This window comes from Quercus suber, unplaced genomic scaffold (assembly GCF_002906115.3).
Source record: "Quercus suber isolate HL8 unplaced genomic scaffold, Cork oak 2.0 scaffold_477, whole genome shotgun sequence".
Lineage (NCBI taxonomy): Eukaryota > Viridiplantae > Streptophyta > Magnoliopsida > Fagales > Fagaceae > Quercus > Quercus suber.
This window is the reverse complement of record NW_027069928.1, coordinates 594,286-609,706: the sequence shown is the minus strand read 5'-3', so window position 1 is coordinate 609,706 and position 15,421 is coordinate 594,286. Positions and strand designations below refer to the sequence as shown.

General features: G+C 39.3%; 1 pseudogene; it reads left to right on the top strand.

Annotated features, from left to right (window-relative positions):
* The first annotated feature begins 694 nt into the window (after positions 1-694).
* On the top strand, positions 695-11,346 carry LOC112034319 (cytochrome P450 81E8-like; annotated as a pseudogene).
* The last annotated feature ends 4,075 nt before the right edge of the window (positions 11,347-15,421 follow it).

Below are 15,421 nucleotides of genomic sequence, written 5' to 3'. Positions count from 1 at the left end.
CACTCTGGAAGGACAAGAACCAGTCCTTCTTGTAGCGGAAAAGATGACATTTATCGTACCTAAAGGAAGCCTTGAAGAAGCATCTCTCCGGGGTTTTGGGTTTACTTGTCCCTACAAACCACTAGAATGATGCAAAAATTGCTTCAGTTTTCCCTCTCGGACTAGCTGGTCCAGATGATCCCATAAGTTCCTATAGTCCTCTGTAGTGTGTCTCTGGTCCTGGTGGTATTGGAAATAAAGGTTCTAATTACTTCTCATAGGGTTTCCTGCCATCTTATTTGGCCATTTGAAGAATGTTTCATTCTTAATCTTCTCCAAAACTTGATGCATTGGTTCCTGGAATACTGCGTTAACCGCCTGAGTGCTGGCGGACCCTGGCTGCTCAGCAAAGTCCCTCTGAGGTTGATTGTTATTGTATCGGTCCGATCTGAAATCCATCCTCTCTTGAGGGATAACCTTAGCCTTACCTTTCCCCTACTACTGGTCTTCCTCAACCCTTTTATACTTGTCAATCCGGTCTATGAGTTGGCACATGCTAGTGACAAGTTTTCCTGTCAAAGACTTCTTTAAACCGTGCTCGGTTGGGAGTCTGACATTGAAAGTACTGATGACAACATCATCAAAGTCACCATCTATCTTATTGTACATCTTCCAGTATCTGTCCTAGTATGTTTTCAGGATCTCCCCTTCTCGCATGGATAAGGACAGTAGGGAGTCTAAGGGTCGAGAAACTCTGCTACAAGTGATAAAACGAGAGTCAAATGCCTGGGTGAGCTTCTTGAAGGAATTTATGGAACTCACCTTTAAGCCATTGAATCATCTCATTGCCACGGGTCCTAAACTGGAGGGGAATACCTTGCACATCAAGGCTTCGTCCTTGTAATGGACAGCCATTCTCTGGTTTAAATGGCTCACATGCTCCACAGGATTTGTTCAACCATTGTAGATGGTGAACGTTGGCTGATTGAATCGCCGATGAAGTCTTGCCCCTTCAATCCTGCCCGTGAAGGGCGACCTGGAAATCTGGTTAACGCCTTGCTCATAGCATCATTTCCTAGGCCTTTGTGAGGCAAGCTCTTATACCTATGTTTGTGATGGTGCTCCTCATTGTAGGAGAAAGACTCACTGGGTGGGGTCTTAACTTTCATCTATAACTAGCATCCTCTCCATCATTGGAGGAAACGTCGGAGTTGGAGGGGGCTCGCTCTCACTGTGCACAGTGAAACTTTCTCTTTAGATGGTCGACCTCTAGCTGTAGGGCTCTGGTATTTTCCACACGAGAGAGATGGCTCTTACCCCGGGACTGACTCCTACAGGTCTGGGTAGTATGCACACTCCCCTCCCGATCCCTTCTTCGCTTGAGGTTGACAAAAGGATTTTCACGTTAGGATCCTATGGATTCGACCTGGTGTGGACTTGAACCTACCATGGTTGAACGCTACACTCACTATCACCCAAGTAATCTCCCTACAAACGGTGTCAATTGTAATGACCAGATTTGAACTCCTAACCCAAAAGGTATATGGACTTAGGCCTAAAAAGCCCAAAACAATAAATTTGTAGAGAATGGGTTAAAAAATTGCGCTTTAATGAATTAAGAAACAAGTAAACAGATCTTGATTACAAAGAAAGAAATATAACAAATTTTCACCAAGGAAAAATATCCTCAGCAATGTCCGAGGAGACTGGTTCCTATAAATTGCTTTTAAAGCTCGATTACAAGTTTGATTCCTGATTGCTACAATGTTTCTCTTCTTAATTTCTCAATCCCCCTTTCTCCTAGGATCTTTTACATTATATATCCCATTTTCAATGATCCTAACCATCCATTTGTTGATCATTCAAGCCATTACTTGAGTGCTTGTTCCATCGGACACCCTTTCTGGTCCTCTATGAGTTGGGATAGCCAGGGTAATACTGTTTAGGAGTCATTTCCATGTAAATGCAGCTAGAAAGCTAGCTGCAGAGCATTCAATGCAGTGTCAGCAATTTTTCCCTAGATACCTCTGAGCCTTCATCCCTCTTGTACATTTATAATACACGTCCCTATCAGTAGAACCTCCTGGAAGGCCACTATGATCTATAGGATATACCTTTAATCTATGTTTTGCTCATCCGAGGTGATACTCCTCCTCGGACCGCCTTTCCTAACCTTTCTGTTTGTATATATTAGACTCGTTTTTTTACTCTAAATTAACTCATTTGACACAAAAATTAAAAATTTTCGATTAGATGAAATACGTGCTGTAAAATTAAACTCTAATTGAAATACAATTTTTACATTGAACCAACTAACTTGGTTCAAAAATTAAAATTTTTTATTAGATGAGACATGTGGCGCAAAATTAGACTTTAATTGAATTCTAATTTAAACTCTAATTGGATTTTCTCTTAGCTTTACTCATATATATATATATATAGATGACTTATAAACTTAAATTGTTTTTAGTTCTACAAAAAAAACTCATAAATATAAATCATTCAAAAATTATGTTTTTTTTAATTTATTTTTTTATGGTTTATTTATATTGGACTACTTGTTTTTTACACTAAATTAACTCATTGGTATAAAAATTGAAAAACTTAGATTAGATGAGATATATGTCGCGAAATTAATCTCTAATTGAAATCCAATTTTGACATTGAATTAACTCACTTGGCACAAACGTTTAAAAACTTAGATTAAATGGGACACGTGGCGCAAAATTAGACTCTAATTGAATTCCAATTTGAAATTTAATTAAATTTTCTCTCAATTTTACTTATTATTATATAATAAATAGAATATAAATTTCCCCATAACAAATAGTTGCAAACAATATAAATTTTCTCTCTTCCTCGGTTGGTACTTGCAAGTTAGTTTCTACTGATTTTTTATTTTTATTTATTATTATTATTATTATTATTTTTAGAAGTTAGTAAGAGCATTCACAGTAGAGCCTGCAAATACCATATGTAGGCATATTTTGACATCTTGACACTAAAAGTGAGCATCATCCGGTCTGCTATATAAGTGTAAAATTGTAAAAAAAATTTGCCATTGTGCTACAGTGCCATCGTAAATGTATGATGGCACTGTAGCACTATTATATCTTTTTTTTTATCACATTTATTGAACGTTTGGTTTGTATTTTCAGACAATATTTTTTAGTTTTTAAACAGTATTTTACGCATTTCAACACACTTTTTCACCCACAGGTATTTCAAAAAACAACAAACAACAATTTTTAAATTACTCTACCAAACATCCCCTTATTCTCTCTCACCTCTCTTTTCTGTCTTTCCTTTTCATTCTCAACTCTCCCTTTCCTCATCTCTGTTTTGCTCTCTCCTCTTCAAACCCAAAACCCATGGTGGACGGTAACACCATCACCAAGCAGCCACCATGGCCGGACCACTGTCACAGGCCACCGCAACCCAGCACCATCACAGGCCACTGCAAGCCACACCTCTCCGTCTTCTCTCCGTGGATCTTTCAAGTCCGGCTCTCTCCTCTAGCTCATGGGTCTCTCAAGTATGGCATGGGTTGTGGCTCTTTCAAGTCAGTGTGGGTCGTGGGTCTCTCAAGTCCGTGGGTATGGGTGATGATTTTATGGTTAATGGGTTGTGGCTCTCTTAGTGATGGGTTTTGGCTGTTGGTGTGTGGGTGATGTTGGGTTTGCTTTTCTTTTTCTTTTTTTTCTCTAGTGGTGGTGGGTTTGATGAGTGTGGATGTGGTTGGGTTTGTGATTGATGTGGTGGTGGTGGAGGTGGTGATTTAATGGGTTTGTTGATTTCTGATTTGGTTTTCTGATTTAATGGGTGGTTTGGTCTCTTAAGGTGGTGGTTTGGTTTTCTAATTTAATGGGTTTGTTGGTTTATGATTTAATGGCTTTTGGTGGTTGGTGTGTGGCGTGGTGGTGGTGCATGGTTTTTGTGGCTGGTGTAGTGGTTGGTTGTGGTGGTTGTTGGGGATTTAATGGCTTTTGATTGGGTTTTGTTGGTTTTTGGTTTAATGGGTTTGTTTGATGACTAGTGTTTGGTGGTTGGTGTGAGGCATGGTGGTGGTGACTGGTTTTTGTGGCTGGTGGTAGTGATTGGTTGGGTTTGGGTGGTGGCTTGCTGCTATTTGCCGGTTGCCGGTGGCCAGAGGATGGCTTTGGGTGGGTGGTGGTTCAAAGAAAGAGACACCGAGGAAGAAAAACAGAGAGTTGGGGTAGAAGAGAGAGGAAGAGATGAATTGGAATTCGTTGTATTATTTTAATAGAAAATCTAGTAAATTCTTATTTTTACGCAGAATTAAATTTATATTTTTAGTTTTTTACTTATTAACTTTTTACAAAATAAAATTACTTTTTTGTTAATTTTAAATCTCTTTTAAAATGTATGTTCGTGCTTAAAGACTAATATATATTATTATAATGTATTACATAAAAAAATAAAAAATAAAATATTAAATATATTATAAATTAGTATGATATAATTAGTAAAATAATTTTTTAAAATAGTAAAATAAAATATAATAAAATTTTTAGATGAGAATGCTCTAATTAGAGAAGGAAAAAAGGACATTTTATAAAAAGATGAACTAAAGTTTCCACCCCTCTTTTGGAACACATGCTTAGTTGAGATTATCTGCAGCCACGCTATCTTCCAAAAAATTAGTTTAAATGTCCTTCTTGGATCTTGACTTTTCACAATTTCCTCCGTTTAATTCTTTGCTTTTCAATTAATTGGGCCACATAAAATGTATTCGACAATATATTGTTGACGAACAGACCAACTACTTTTCTTATAAAACATCATTTCATTATTAAAAAAGAAACGAAAAAACCAACAGACCAAAATCATTTACTGATTCTTACGAAAAAAATACTTTCTTTATTGCTTAGTTTTGAATGAATTTCCCTTTCAAACAAAAAAAAAAAAAAATAGATTCTTATGAAAAAACAAAAAAAAAACAAAAAACAAAAGCATCATTTACAAAAGCATCCTAATCTGAGGTCTTAAGTAGCATTTTTTATATTTAAATATCAATTAATTAAATTGACTTTATACTAATCAATGTTGAAAAGGCTTTTTTCTTATACAAGTAATGCTAGAGGCACAAGATTTTTTACAAAAATTTTTTACAAACTGCTGATGTGATGAGTAGTTATTGGTAAATAAAAAAGTGATGTTAATAGTGAGATTAAATAAAAACTAATAAGAAGTTCGACACATCAATAGTTTGTAAAAATGTTATAAAATAGTTTGTGATAGTAGAATTACTCCTCTTATACACTAAAAACTATACTAGAAACTCAAAATTATTAATTAATATTTAGAATAATATGTAATTATTGTAAGATCACTTTTACATTGCCATAGCAAAAATACTATTTTTTATTATACATCAATTTTTTTTTGGATAGATTTATGCATTAATTCTTTTTTTTTTTTTTGCATTACTTCTTTTTATGGGAATTCTTTATATTACTGAACTTACTACCAAATATTCTAAAAGCACATAAAAATAATAATCACAATTTCAATACTAGTGATGTATCCAGTAAAAATGACAAACATTCAATTATGACCTATAATATAAAATAATTTTAGTAAAAATTGAAATTTTTATTTATTTATATAGAACTAGAATTATTCAAACTTGCTACTATACTAGAAAGAAAAAGAAAAACTTGGTCAAAGAAGGTGTGCACTAATAAAACCCAGTCCATTGAGTATCAGCGGATAGAAAGAAAAAGAATGTGTGCACTAATAAAACCCAATCCATTGAGTAGGGCTATCCATCTCACCTGCTGACCTGGCCAACCCGCCCATACCCAACCCACTACAAATCGATCCAACAGTTCTGGTGGTTGGACGCGAGTCCCGAGCTCCAAAACCCGATGCCGGCAGTTCAATTTCGGGTCCCTTCCTTCAAAACCCGTGCAACTCGACCCGCTCGAAGAGAGAACGACGAGCTGTGATTTCTAGCTTTCCGACGAGTTTTCTAGCATGATTTGGCGACTAAAACACTAGATTTGGCGATTTCTCGGCACGATTTGAGGGAAAAAGCATCGGATTTGGCTAAATCTCTGCCAAATTGGGCTAGATCGCACTTGATATTGGACAGGGAGAGATCTTGCCGATTTTCTTCATTTTTCATCCTCTCCGGCGAGTTTCGGCCTCACCCGAAACCACCGCTCACTCGACGGGAAACTGACCCGTAAAACCCGACCTTAATATGGGTCGGTTGCGGGTCCGGCACCTCCCTACCCGATCTCCGGCGTGTCTGTTGCGGGTTAGGCACAAACCCGACCCGCCCGACCCATGGATGGCCCTACCATTGAGTATGGGCAAAAAGTGAGAGAGGATAAACAAATAGAAACAATTTAAAAATTCAGGAACAGTTAGGACATAGGAGTAAGGAGTAGTAATTAGGCATCATATCAAAAAAAACAAATTAAACATGGAAGACATGTTGCTATACTCATCCCTCTCTCTTCTCCTCCTTGCAGTAGCTTCAAGTTCTTGCTCCAAACAAGAACAAAACACAAACACCTCCCACCAAGCCCACCTTCTCTACCAATTCTAGGCCATCTCCATCTCATTAAGAAACCCCTCCATTGTACTTTGTACCACTTTTCACACAAAAATGGTAACATCTTCTCTCTACGATTTGGGTCTCAACTCGTGGTCATTGTATCATCCTCATCTGCCGTTGAAGAATGCTTTACCAAGAACGACATCATTTTAGCCAATCGTCCTCGCTTCCTAGCCTTCAAGCACATTAACTACAACCACACCACCGCAGCAGCAACTTCTTATAGAGACCATTGGCGTAACCTTCGCCGCATCAGTGCCTTAGAAATCTTCTCAACAAATTGTCTCAACATGTTTCTAGGCATCCAAAGAGATGAAGTCAAGCACTTGCTATGCAGGCTGTCACGAAACTCGTGCCAAGGTTTTGCTAAGGTAGAATTGAAATCAATGTTCTCAGAGCTGACATTTAACATCATAATGAGAATGGTGGCAGGAAAGAGATACTACGGGGAGGACGTGAAAGACGAGGAAGAAGCAAGGAAATTCAAGGGGATAATGAAAGAGAAAGCAGGGTCAGCAGGGCCCTCAAATCCACAAGAGGTTGTGCCCTTGTTGCGGTGGATTGATTGCAAGCGTTGGGAGAAAAGATTGATGAAACTGGCCAACAGGGCAGATGCATTCTTGCAAGGTCTTATTGATGAGAAGAGGAGTAAGGAAGAGAAGGGGAACACTATGATCGATCATCTGCTTCTTTGCAAAAATCACAGCCCGAATACTACACAGATCAAATTATCAAAGGGCTTATAACGGTATGTGTAGGTCATTTCTCTCTACTTCTTCTTTTCCTTCTTATTTATTTATTTATTTATTGTTGGAAATAGATGCTAATTAAAAATCTGATAACATCAATAACAAGATTGTTAAAGACGATGAAAATATATATTGGAAATTCTGTATTCAAATAACCAAATCTGACACAATTCTTATTTTTTATTTTGATTATTATTATTATTATTATTTACTTTCTAAGAGCTTGCCATATCAGCATTGTTATTAAAAATAAAAACTCTCTCTCCAAAATCAAAACTCGATCTTACTCTTTTAATGGCTAAACATACTGCATCTATTCTCTCTCTAGCGAGAAACCCTAAACAGCTAAACATGCTTGAAGAAATTTGCTTCTCACTATTGGAGCCACAAAGAAGGAAATTGGTCGAGCAAAATAATACATAGTGGGGACTTTATGATGAGTTTTTCTCTCTTCTCCGAAGTAGGACGTAAATCATAACTTCTTTACAGTAGTCTTGAATTTATAGGTCGTGACTAACATTAATTAATTTCAATATAATCTTTAGAGCCGGTTTTTTTCCATTAATCTTGGTATGAATAATCAAGCCGTCAAAGCTACCTAGGAAGTTTGACATAAGATAGTTATGTTTTTCTCTTGTACTATCATGTTTTGTGCAGCAACTAATGAAATAATATACCTTCATGAGTGAAGTTTTGCCTCTCTTTTTCTATGGATTAATATTCTCGTTGGAGTGTGATTACAGAAAATTCCTTGTAGAACACCAATTAAGTTATATGCACTATTCTGAACATATGAGGTATAATCTAATCTCTTTGATACTTCCCAAACAAAACAATGGAACCAAGGACTTTGGGAACTAAATACTCATATATTTCGTTTTATGGTTGAATTTTTGTGATAATTTCCAAATTCAATTTGTATTCTTTGTATTATTCTTTATAAAAAATTAAATAAAAAAAGTTTGAATTGTTGGTTTCAGGATTTGGATTACTAACAGCTCTAGTAAAGTTAAAAGTTTAAAACAAAGTTAGAATAATTGGTAACTTTTTAATTTATGCAAAATTGCTTTTCTTAAACGTTTAAAAAAAAGGTGGAATTGATTGAGACAAATAAGCAATGGGTGTAGGAAAAGAGAAGATAGATAATAACGGCATCACAATCCAGCAAATGATTGCCAAAGTTCAACTGGTATTTCTTATTCTTTTTTTTACATTTAGATATTTCAAAATCTATTCTTTCCAAATTTCTCTTATTTGTGTGCTTTTATCTATTGGCTTAAAAGTGTTCAAAGGACTTTTTTTTTTTTTTTAATAATAATTCTACTATTTAAGCCAGATGACTAAAGCAAGCTTTACTTAATATTTAGTACATTTATTTTTCTTCACTCTCTAACAAAGTCACTGTATTCATCTGAAGGTTAAGACTATATAACAGTATTGGTGTTGGAGTTATCACTATTGGTCTTTGTATTTTTCTCTTATTGATGTAACTTTTATAAGTGAAAATTTACAACTTTTGTTTGACTTTTCCGTGCATCGCATGTGTATAGCCCCGAGATGTCCAGGCACATTTGGGCCTTGAGTTCAAGCACAAATAGTGCGGCCCATGGTTCCCGTTCCCCTTTACCCGGGATCCCAGCCTAAGCCCACACGGAGTGTAGGCCCAGGTTTCATCACTCAATCTTTGCTCAGGAGACCATTACCGGACAATATAGGAAGAATAACGTCCGAACATCCCATCATGAACGTGCCTGACAATACCCAGAAGCATCGCTGCTTGGCATGATCGCTGAAGTGGGAGCCAAATTCCAAAGCCACCTTCACCCCATCCCACTCCCACCTAACCACCCATTTACGATTGATGATATTAGACCTCTCATTACACTAACTGTAAAAGCAATCATAACACCCCACTAATCAGAGTGCTATAAATAAGAGAGGTGGGAGAAAGGGACGGGGGGTTGGAAAGTTTCGAGAGAAAAAGAGAGGGTGAAAGAAAAAAGGTAGTAACATAGAAGGAGAAAAGCGATCTTATTGAGTTTTTGTGCCAAGAACGACCCATAGTAGGAAATCCATACCCACTAAACAAATAAGTTGTGAACCTGAGTGAGGCCTAGATAGTAGTCTCATTTTTGGTGTGCATAATTGGCATAGTTTGTGGGAATCTCCTACAACATTGTAGTTCTACTGAGACTCAATCCCAGGGAGGTAGATGTCTGGGAGACGCTCTGGGAGTGACACTAAAAGTGGTTCGGTAGGATCTTCTCGAGGATCCTTATGGCGAGAAAGAAGTCAAAAGAGACGTGAAGACAAGGATCGCAAATGAGAGGAGCAATCTAGCCTCAGGGAGGGGTCGTACCATACGAAGCACACGATTTCGAATGCCTCGGGGCATAGGCAATTCGAAAGAGATGAAGAGCTTGAACGCTTGCACAAGCTAGTGAGAGACCTGGAGTTGGAGGCAGAGAACAAGCATCGTAGAAGGGACAGAGACAACCGAGAAAGAAGATCCAACACCAGGGAAGGTCGTCATCAGACGTGGTCCAATCAATCTAGGTCCCATAACCGTCGAGAATGCTCCTATTCCTGAACATCATCGGCAAAGGGAACGGTCTCATTCGCAGGAATCCCACCGACACCAAAATCGTTCTCGGTTGCAGGAGTATGCAAACTAAGGTTCGGATTTCCTAGAAGAGCAATGGCCCCATAATGCGGCCATGGATGCGATGAGCTGCGCGCTACGTAAAGCTGCTCGGTCTCCATTCTCGGTAGACATTGAAAGGGCTCCAATGCCGGACAGATTCACGCGCCCTCCGTTTAACTCCTACGACGGGAAAACGGACCTGGTAGAGCACGTCAGTTACTATATCCAGATGATGTCTCTGCATACCCAAAATAACGCACTGATGTGCAAGGTTTTTCCCTTGAGCCTTGGTCCCACCGCTTTAAGATGGTTTAATGGACTACAGAAAGGATCGATCCACAATTTTGCCAAGCTGATACAGGAGTTCGGGATCCAGTTTGTAACTTGTAACCGGGTGCCACAATTGGTAGATGCATTGCTGTCTATGAAGATGAGGGTAGGGGAAATCCTTCATAGTTACGCTAGCCGGTACTGAGAGCTTTATAACGAAATCGGTGGGGGGAACAAGAAGATTGCTGCGAGCAGTTTTAGGATGGGATTGCCCGAGGATTCTAGGCTGAGGGAGTCACTGACCAAGAAACCTCCCGAGGATATGAGGTAGCTGATGAGGCGTATTGAAGAATATAAACGGCTGGAAGATGACTAGTTGCAAAGCAAAGGCAAAGCACCGATGACAAATCATCCTCGACAGGGTGGCTCTCAACCAAGGAAGCGGGGCCAACGTGATGTATCTGGATCTGTTCCGGGGGCTCGGATTGAAGGATGGGGACCTTTCAAAGTACAATACATCGTTGGTCAGGTTTGATGGCAAGATTGTAATACTTGATGGGCAAATCTCTCTGCCCGTAAATATGGAAGGCAAGGAGGTGATAGTAACAATTGTAGTAGTAGATTCTTTATCCTCGTACACTAAGATACTAGGAAGACCGTGGATCCACGCAATGAGAGCCGTCTCGTCCACCCTGCATGTGAAATTGAAGTTTCCTACCGAACATGGTATTAATGTGGTAAAGGGGAGCCAGCAGACGGCTAGACAATGTTTAGTCGCCATAGTTAATCGGAGGAAGGAGATAGCTGATCAAGGGGAGCATGCCCAGCAGAAGGACCTACCACAGGGGGTCCCGTTATAGCAATTACAGGGTGATCGAGGAGAGCAGAGGGGTGTTTGTGCTGAGGAAATGATGAAGGCAAACGTACTTCCAGATGCCAACAAGTGCTTCCATATAGGGAAGAGCATGGACGAACAGGAAAAAGTAGAAATGTTGTTACTCCTAATACAGAATGTGGATGTGTTTGCATGGAGTCCATATGAAGTTCCTAGGGTGGATCCCGAGTTCATTGTCCATAGACTTAGAGTTGACCCCTCGTTCCCTCTCAAGAAGTAGAAGTCGAGGAGATCAGCCTGGGAGCACGCCAAGGCGATGAAAGCGGAAGTCCAAAAGTTGAAGGATTCTGGGGCAATAAGGGAAATTTTCTTCCTGAATTGGTTGGCAAATACCATGGTGGTGAAGAAGAAGAATGGCAAGTGGAGGGTTTGCATGGATTTCACGGACCTGAACCGTGCATGCCCAAAAGACCCTTTCCCTTTGCCAAAGATTGATCAGTTGGTGGATGCCACGTATGGGCACCTGAGGATGAGCTTTCTGGATGCTTTTCAAGGGTATCACCAGATTGCCCTGGCGCTCGAGGATTAGGAAAAGATAGCATTCATCTCCACGAAGGCCAATTATCATTACACGGTGATGCCCTTCGAACTAAAGAATGCCGGGGCCACGTACCAACGAATGATGACGAGAATGTTCCGAGACAAGATAGGGCGTACAGTTGAAGTGTACATTGACGAGCAGGTAGCACGACACATGGAGGACCTTCAGGGGGTTTTCGAGGTTCTCCGACAGCACAAGTTACATCTTAATGCCGAGAAGTGCGCGTTTGGTGTAGGGACTGGGAAATTCCTGAGGTATTTGATCACTAAGCGGGAGAGGTCAACCCTGATCAAATAGAAGCTGTGAAAAGACTGAAGCCACCGAGCAATCCAAAAGAAGTGCAAGTGTTGACCGAGATGCTAGCCATCCTTAATCGGTTCATCTCCAAATTCCCAGGTCGCTACCGACCATTCTACTAACTTCTGAAGAAGTGTACTAGATTTCAGTGGAACGAAGAGTGCGACAAAACCTTTATAGATCTGAAGGATTATCTAGCGCGGGCACCCATGCTATCGGCACCAAAACCAGGTGAGGATTTATTCATGTACCTGGCAGTGTTTGAGCACGCTGTGAGCGCCGTGCTACTGAGGGACCGAGGAATTCAGTAACCCGGGTACTATATCAGCAAGACTCTAGTTGATGCTGAGATGAGATACTTACCTTTGGAGAAGCTTGTGTTGGCCCTAATACATGCCACGAGAAAATTGCCACACTACTTTCAGGCTCATACGGTGTATGTCTTAATCGATTATCCCTTACAGTCACTATTGAAGAGGTCAGACTTCATGGGCCAAATAGCAAAATGGGGAACTCGGCTTGGTTCTTTTGACATACAATACAGACGTCGAAGCTCAGTGAAAGGCCAGATCCTTGTAGACTTTGTCGCCGAATTCTCGCCGAAATGGAATGGGGAGATAGTTTGCCATGTGGAGGCTCACCCGTGGAAGGTATTCGTGGATGGGGCGTCGAGCTCCACAGGGGCTAGTGCAGGGATTGTCATAATCACCCCGGAAGGAATACGGTTAGAGCACTCATTTAAGTTGGGCTTCAGAGATACCCCAGCTAATCAAAGCCAAGCTTGTTCCAAAGCCGAGCGTCAGGGTAGTAAGTGATCTGGGAACTGCAGGGATCAATATCACAGCAATCACAACACTTGGGCCATGCTGGATGGACCCTATTATTGACTTTTTGGCAGAGAACTGACTCCAGTGTGACGAAAATGAGGGCAGCAAGATCCGTACAATGGCTCCTTGGTATTGGCTATCAGAAGACCGGACATTGTATCGGAGGTCCTTCGGAGGGCCATATCTTTTGTGCTCACGGCCAGAGAAGGTGGGCGAGCTCTTGGCTGAGCTTCATGATGAAGTGTGCAGCAGTCATGTAAGAGGACGTTCATTGGCGCACCAGGTAATAACTTAAGGGCTTTGGTGGCCTCAAATGCAGAAGGACGCTGCTGAGTATGTACTTAAGTGCGAACAGTGCCAGAAGCATGCCTCCCTAATCCACCAACCTGCAAGCCATTTGAACCCAATCAGTAGTCCCTGACCTTTTGCACAGTAGAGGTTGTATATCATCAGCCCATTCCCACGGGTGACAGGTAATCGAAGATTTGTTCTGGTGGCTGTCGACTATTTTACCAAATGGGCGGAGGCGGAAGCTTTGGCCAATATACGGGACATGGATGTAAAGAAATCCGTGTGGAAGAATATAGTCACAAGGTTTGGGGTGCTGAACTCTCTTATATCAGACAATAGGCTGCAATTTGACAGCCGGGCCTTCCATGAATTCTGTGGTAATCTCGGCATCAAAAATAGGTACTCAACTCCAGCATATCCCCAGGGCAATGGCCAGGGCGAGGCTGTGAATAAAGTAATTGTAAATGGGCTGAAAAAGAGGCTGGAGGGTGCAAAAGGAAACTGGGCCAAGGAGCTGCCTAAAGTCTTGTGGGCATACCGGACAACTCCCGGGAGGTCCACCGAGGATACCCTATTCTCTCTCACGTACAGAGCGGAAGCCGTGATACCGACCAAGGTGAGTTTGTGCAGTGCACGAGTCGTGGGATTTGATCCTACCCAAAACGATGAGATGATGGTGGGATGCTTGGACAAGTTGGAAGAATGCCATGAAATGGTGACTATACGGCTCACGGAGTATCAGCAAAAGCCCGCCCAGAGATATAGCTAAGACGTAAGAATGAGGGAGTTTAGCACCGGGGATTTGGTTCTGAGAAGAGCCATGGGGAATATGCGAGATACGAACGCGGGGGCGCTTTAGTACAAGTCATGTCATCAAGGATTTGCTTTGGCTTAATCTAGATGTTTTCTAAGTTGTATAGTTGCATTTTAAGAAATAGAAACCCTACCTCACATATGTCTCCGGCAGCTTGTAATGTAATGGTGTTTATGAATGTACCTCTGTACGTAAACATACAACAGAAAATATTTGACTTGTCTTGAGTACTTTTTTTTTTAACTATAATCTCCTTTTATTTTAATGAGAAACCACAATATCATCCACCAACTAAATAAAATGTGAAGATTAAAACTCACTATTTTTTGCCATTGTATATTTAAAATAAAAAGACATGTCCAGTTAAAAAAGTACTGGAGGTACTCTAATAAAAAAAATAAAAAAAATAAATAAAAGGAGAGAAAAAAAATGCATATTCCTCTAATTTTTATTACTATTTATTTATGTTTTTGTGCATGATTATTAAAAAAAAAAAAAAAACCTTTTTTTTTGGGGAGGGAGAGGGGGGCAAATATCATATATTTCTTATGAATGGACATTGGCAAATGCAATATAATAGAATTTGTTATGGACATGCATGTCAATTGAATAAAATATCAATGGATTTATTATAGCTAGACATGGCAAAATGGGCGGGTCGGGTCGAGTTCGGTTCGGGTTGATCGGGTTGCAGGTCAAACGGGTCACGGGTCAAAACAGGTCATTTTAAGCGGGTCAAAATCGGGTTCGGGTCGAGTCGAGTCGGGTCGGGTTGACCCGTATTTTTCACATGAATTTTTTTTTTTTTTAAAAGAAAACAACATATATCTGTCATTTGGAAAGTTATGCAACAAATTACTTGATACAAAATGCATTATTTTGAATTCACCACTTATATTAAGAATGAACTCAGTTAAACTTATTAATACTAATTCAAAAATTTTAAAATTATACAAATCCTAACATTACTATCTAAAACAAAATAACACAAAGATAAGTAAAACAAATATACAAGTTTTATTTCTACACAATATCAACATTCCAAATATAAAACAAAATTACAAATGACTTATTGGGTAACTCATTTGATAAAGAATACAAATATATAAGAAATTTACAATCTTGAAAATTAATTTTATAATCTATTATCAGTTGTGGTTAACACTCTATTTCAATTTGAGATATACTTTAAAATTTGACTGGTTACTTATTTATACATGGTCTCTTTTATGAATATCATATTATTGTTAAGCAACACACACTCTAGGAAATATCATAATTTATTTTGAAAAGCCGTTTATTTTGGACATAAATTATTAAAAAATAGGTCTAAGTATTCATAATTTATGCTAATTTGATACTTTAGCTTCACTATTTTCACACTTATGAATATTTCTCACATATCTACAATTTTAAATCTATGTTTTTAATTCTACTGTAACCAGATTATCTTGACATGTACTTTGCTATTTGATATCTAAAAATATTTACTCATTACAGAATGTTCAACCATTTATCTTTCAAT